General features: G+C 40.6%; 1 non-coding gene across 1 annotated transcript; it reads right to left on the reverse strand.

The window, feature by feature from the left end:
* Nucleotides 1-4,248: 4,248 nt before the first annotated feature.
* Nucleotides 4,249-4,357, reverse strand: LOC128578906 (small nucleolar RNA U13). Its single transcript, XR_008377995.1, has one exon. It is a non-coding gene; the product is annotated as a small nucleolar RNA U13 (small nucleolar RNA).
* Nucleotides 4,358-6,410: the final 2,053 nt, after the last annotated feature.

Consider the following 6,410-nt stretch of genomic DNA (forward strand, 5'->3'; position numbering starts at 1 on the left):
TTCAGGTTACTGAAAGGACCCCACCGTCTTGTCTCACTGTTGAGAAGTCAAGACATAGGCAAACAGGATAAAAACCTTTCTTTCTTTCTTTCTTTCTTTCTTTCTTTCTTTCTTTCTTTCTTGCTTTCTTGCTTTCTTGCTTTCTTGCTTTCTTGCTTTCTTGCTTGCTTTTTTAAGACAGAGTCTTATTCTGTCACTGTGGGTAAAGAGCCATGGTGTCATAGCTCACAGCAACCTCAAACCAATGAGCTTGAGTGATCCTCTTCTCTCAGCCTCCTGCGTAGCTGGAAATACAGGCACCTACCAAAATGCCCAGATAGTTTTTCTATTATAATAGAGACCAGGTGGGGCATGGGTGTATCTCGATGTTGCTCAGGCTTCTCTCAAACTCCTGAGCTCAGCAGATAAACCACTTCAGCCTTTCAGAGGGTGCAAATATTTCAGTCATGCTTCTAAAAAGTCATTGGGCTCCAGTTTAAAAATGTCCTATTCTGTGGCTTTGAGGAGTATTCAATCCACAGGCCCTTAGGCCACATATGCATTATGCGAGGACTTTTTTGCTTATCCATGGTGGTGTATATCACAAAAATTATGCACCCAAAGTTTTTTTTTGCTCGTCAGTTTTCATTAGTGTTTATGTATTTAATATGTGGCCCAACATAACTCTACTTCTTCCTATTGGCTTAGAGAAACTAAAGGGTTGGACACCCCTGGTACAGAGGTCAGGAATGATGGATCTTTCCAGATAGGCTGATATTTCAATTCTCTGAGGGAGCACTCTCATGATTATCATAAATAATTGGAGCTATTGAGTAGACTAGTGGACACACTGGCTCAACAGATATTAAGAGAGGAAGTTCAGTGAGACAACTACCTTTAAAGACAAGCCTACTCTAAAGAAGGGAGTAAAATACAATGAAAGGTGAACTGAGAAAGGCGTTACAAACCTGTCAGGTATGTGTAATCCCTGTCTGATCTTTGCGCTTTGGGGTCTGGGTCCACACCATCGCAGGGCAGCAGTAGGTGTAAACCACACTCTTCAATTTTCTTACAAATGCGTGACCTGAAAAGAAAAGAAAGTGTTGTTCAACATGTTTGCCACATATACAAAGCAACTTTACTAAAGAGGAATTTAGTGTGCAGAAAGAACCCACTATTCAATTGTTTAAAACACAACAAGAACAACAACAATAAACCCTTCCAGCCACTACACACTCCTAGCATGAAGCAACCTAACCTTTAAGCCCTTCTGGATTTCAGAGGGCAAAAGCCATTGTGATGTCATAAACTATGACCATGCAGTGACTATAGTAATGTGCTGGGTTCCAGGCTTGTATTCAAACATACCAAACATACATAGCAGCATTTTCTGCTCACTTAAGCTGTTGTCCCTGACGTTAATGGAATAGGTACCTTGTTAGCCCTCCATTTGCTGAGAGAGAAATGTTCTCCCACTTGTGCCTTAATTGATTCTAATGACAGTTGAGTTTCCTGGCACTAGGTTCACACAATAGTTGGGATTTTGTACAGCACTGTGACTCAAGCAGCAACACAGCTGACAAAACTGGACAGAGCCACTGAAGTAGGAGGTTACTGCAATTACCTGTTTAGTTGCATATGCAAAGAGATCCATGTTACAGAAACATACAAATTTACTATGCCTGGCTTTAGCTTCAATTTATTCTAAGCATCACAGTTAATAACCATGTTTTATGTGCTTGAATCCTCAAGGTAAATATGCTCCTAAAACTGACCCATATGTATCTGCCAAAGGAGAACAACATAGCACCTCTTGCATCAACTTTTGGTGGACATTACTGTTTACCAGAGACTAAAAAAATTACTTGGAATAATAAGTAGGAAGCTTAGGACACTCTCTCATTGCAACTTCCATCTCCAGACTTCCACAGCTGGCCCTTCACATCCCTCAGGCCTTTCTTCCTATGTCACTTTCTCAGAGAGGCCTTAGCTGCACAATCTACTGGAAGGTCCCAGTCCCACACTCTCCTCACTCCATTTCCATTCCCTCCTTCACTGCTTAGTTTATTGTGTAGCCTGACTGTCATGATATATATCTATCTATTGATTTTATTTTCTCAGTCACTAGAGAAGATAATTCTTTATTTTCACATTCAATAGAATGTGAGGTCCATGTGACCAAAGCTTTTCTCTGTATGTGTGTTTCATGGTGTATCAGCATTAAGAGCAAGTCTGGCATTATAGCAAGTGCTCTACAAATGTTTGTGGAAGGAATTAATGAAAATCACATTTGATCATCAACCATAATTTGAAGCCATTCCAGAGGTTACACTTAACAGTACAGCAGAGTTCTTTCAGAATTTCCATCCATGTAGTTATATGCTGATATATAGGGCCATTAAAATTCATCTGTTGCACCTCAGTTAAGCTGATGAAAATTTCTTTAATACTTAATATTCTGGTAGGCTAAGTTTGCTGGATTGCCTGATCTTCAGAGTTTGCAACCAACCTGAAGAAGAGTGATACCCCCTCTCTACTAAAAATAGAAAACAAACAACTGGGCTTTGTGGCATGTGCCTGTATTCCCACCTACTTGAGAGATTGAGGCAGGTGGATTGAGTGAGCCTAAAAGTTTAACAATGCTGTGAGCAACAAAGAAAAGGCACTCTACCCAGTGTGACAGAATGAGACTGTCTCATGAAAAAAATATTTTGAATGCAGTTCCTACACACCTAAGTCAGTTCTACTACTATATCCCATGAATGCATGTAATTTGTCATCAGGTGAGGGCAGAGCCTAGGGGAATGAGTAATTAAGGACTGAAAATGGGAGCGTAACTGACTTCTCCAAGAAAGGAAAAGGGAAGGAGGATAGAAAAAGAATGAAAGTAATGGTCTTCCATGTGTCTGGGATACAGCTACTGAGGAGGAAAGCAGTAAGTGATGAGGGCAAAGTAGCAAGATCTTGTGGACTGATGGCCTTGGTTGGGGATTATTTTGGACTGTAATTGAAAGGGAATGCATTGGAGACTTTTAGGCAGGGGCCATATCTGATTTCATTGATGGATAACACTAGAATCACATATATGTGTGAAAGTAGAAAAGGCATATCTCCTGTTAGCTGGGTGCTCTTTAGAGACAGCACCGTAGGTTTTGTCCAAGTTTCTTAATTTTTGTTTGTATGTGTATATATGCATTTAAAAGTCTTTCCACGCAGACACAGTGGCTCACACCTATAATCCTACCCTGTTTCCCCAAAAATAAGACAGTGTATTATTTTAAGGTATGCTCCCAAAGATGTGCTAGGTCTTATTTTCAGGGGACGTCTTATCTTTCCTGTAAGTAGGTCTTATTTTCAAAGGATGTCTTATTTTGGGGAAAACAGGGTAGCACTCTGGGAGGCTCAGGTGTGTGGACTGCTTGAGATCAGAACTACTGACCAGCCTGAGCAAGAGTAAGATCCCTCTAAACTAAAAATAGAAAACCTAGTAGGCTGGGCACTTGTAGCTCAGTGGATAGGGAGCCAGCCACATACACTGGGGAATGATGGGTTTGAACTCAGACTGGGCCCTGTCAAACAACAATGACAAGTACAAACAACAACCAAAAATATCTGGGCGTTGCGGCAGGTGACTTTATTCCTCAGCTACCTGGGAGGCTGAGGCAAGAGAATCACTTAAGCCCAAGTGTTTGAGATTGCTGTGAGCTGTGATGCCAGGACACTCTGACAAGGGAGACATACTAAGACTCTATCTCAAAAAAAAAAAAAAAAAGAAAGAAAGAAAGACAGGAAAACCTAGCCCACCAGGGCACTCTACTCAGGGCCATAGAGCAATACTCTGCCTCAGAATAAATAAACAAATAAATAAATATTTCTTACCCTATTCATCAGCTTATCAAGAAGATCTTTGGCCCTGCCCTTGTGCCATGTTGGTCTTTGGGGGCACACACCTTAGCTGGTAGGAGAGCCCCAGGTGGGAAGGCCCTGGGAAATTGTCTGATGTGTTAGCTGCACATCCTGCCTGAGAAAATTTTGGAGAGTGAGCGAATGGAGTCGCCTCACTGGTGGGTGCCAGGCACATCTCAGCTAATCCAAGAGAAATTTAGACAAAGATTGCCAACTCCATATTAACATATTTAGAGAAAATTGGAAAAGGAGACGCTTACTACAGCTTTAGTTGAGGAAATTTTAAGGAATACAGTTCTAGCTGTGAACTTCAAATCTTGGAGCAGAAACTAGAAACATCATCAGAGCAAACAAGAACAGGAGTATAAATGGAGAACTGGTCAACCTTCCTAAGAAGATTTGGATTTGTAGGAGGCACATCTCATGCAGTGCATGAAAATCCAATCATCATGCTCATGAACTGCAAAAGGATCAGAGAAAACATTTCTTAATTTACCGTTACTTCCTACATGGAACCTGGCACTGTATTGGTGCTCAATAATTGTTAAATAAAGTACTCATTTTTAATGCTTGTTTGCTATCCATATACACTTTAGATGATTGTCTAAATCTGTATTTCCTTTCATTGATTCATCTTATTTCAATGAATAAAAGATTTAATATATCTACTGATTTTTTGCTATATGTATTAGGAAAATGAGTGCATTAGGGAGCTTACATTCTAAAAATGGAGACGGATGTATCCATGTAGTTCTTTTGTATGTCCAACCATAACACATTGCTAATTGATGATGAGATTGGAAAAAGAAGGATAAAAATGAAAAGATTGTCTTACAATTTCATTTTTACTGTTTATGGAAATAACCTAAAAAAGTATGTTGGCAACCTTGTTTAAAGCCCAGATAGAGGGCATTAAATACATAGACCAATGAAAGTGAAAAATATAGTTTTGTTTCTCTTATGGCTGTTGAAGCCAAAACAGCTTTAAAACTCCTTGAGAGAGTCAGTATACAGTATCCAAACTAGGCCAAAACATGCAAAAGTTACCCCATTTCCTCCATTTTTGAGAGAACCTCTCAGAACAGGTGCTGCTTGGCAGGAGTGGCAACAAGTTGGGCACTGAGATTCTTCAGGATCTAAAAGTTTTGAGTGACCTTTAAATATGGTGTGACCAAGGGTATCCTTGTAGGGTTCCCCAGTTCTAAGAAGGGAGCACCAGACACAGCTGTGTAGGGAAAGACACTATACCAACTGTGGGCACACAGCACCCTCTGAAGCATAGAGCCACTGCCATGATTAGTAGAGGCGGCAGACTTTGTACCTGTCTGAGTAATGTTGGGACTTCCTGAGAGACTTCGCTGACAATGCCAGCCAGGAAACAGACCAATCAAAGGGCAAGAAACAACTTGCCTAAAACTACCCAGCAAGTCAGCAGAACCAGAAAGGATCCTAGGCCCCTCCACCTACAGTCCAGGGTTTACCACCTCCTACACATGGCCTTGTCTAGACCCAGTCTTAAGCCAGGGAAGGCTCTGAGACTTGATGCCCTCATACCCATGTAGTTTTCCCACTGCCTTTTTACCTCTGCTTCTGCTGCAGAATTGCAGGGCCTGCCCCAGCCCAGCCCTGGGAATGCTATGGCTTCTGACAGGTGGCCAGCTGCACCCAAGCTGGTGGGCTATGGGTAGAGAGTGTCAGACCTCAGGCTGAGCCCCAACAGTCCTGCCTGCAGCTTGTATCCACCCTGCTGGGCCCGGCGAGGTCTGCACTCAGGCTCTGTGGTTAGTGGTCACAGTGGGTGGGTGACAGGGGCTGAACACACCTTCCAGGAGATTGTCACTGTGGACGCCAAAGTGGCATAACTGAGATAAGGTGAATAAGTGACAAATAAAGTCAATTTTGTACCAAAAAAACCCAGAATAAACTCATATCCTTAGAAGAATACAAGTCTGTGATCTACTTGCTATGATCCTGAGTATAAATATTATCATGTAACAATATAAGTGAATGATCAAATTATGTTACATAAGTATGTTATTTAAAATTCTTATTTTCCTGCTATGGGATTGAATTTTCAAAAATACACTGATATTTTTCATTCTATATGTTTGAATTTTCTTTCAGGATCTTTCCTTAATGTCAGTATTTCTTTTTTTTTTGTGGTTTTTGGCTGGGGCTGGGTTTGAACCCGCCACCTCCGGCATATGGGACTGGCGCCCTACTCACTGAGCCACAGGCGCCACCCAATGTCAGTATTTCTAAATTTCAAAGTCCTTTCACTACTGTAATTTATTTTTTTATGATCCATTATAGACTTTATCAAACCATTATGTATTAATTATACGTTTTCTATTTATGTTTTTGTTGCTCATTAAATTAAATAGCATTTTATTTATTTACCAAGAAAATAAAAGATACTTAACCACAAAATCTTACGAACTATTCACTTTGTTTATTTGAAATCTAAAGAAGTAAATGATTGTTTAAAATCAGAGTGCCAATTTGATGAGGTAATAATGGGTTTA

This window comes from Nycticebus coucang, chromosome X (genome assembly GCF_027406575.1).
Source record: "Nycticebus coucang isolate mNycCou1 chromosome X, mNycCou1.pri, whole genome shotgun sequence".
NCBI lineage: Eukaryota > Metazoa > Chordata > Mammalia > Primates > Lorisidae > Nycticebus > Nycticebus coucang.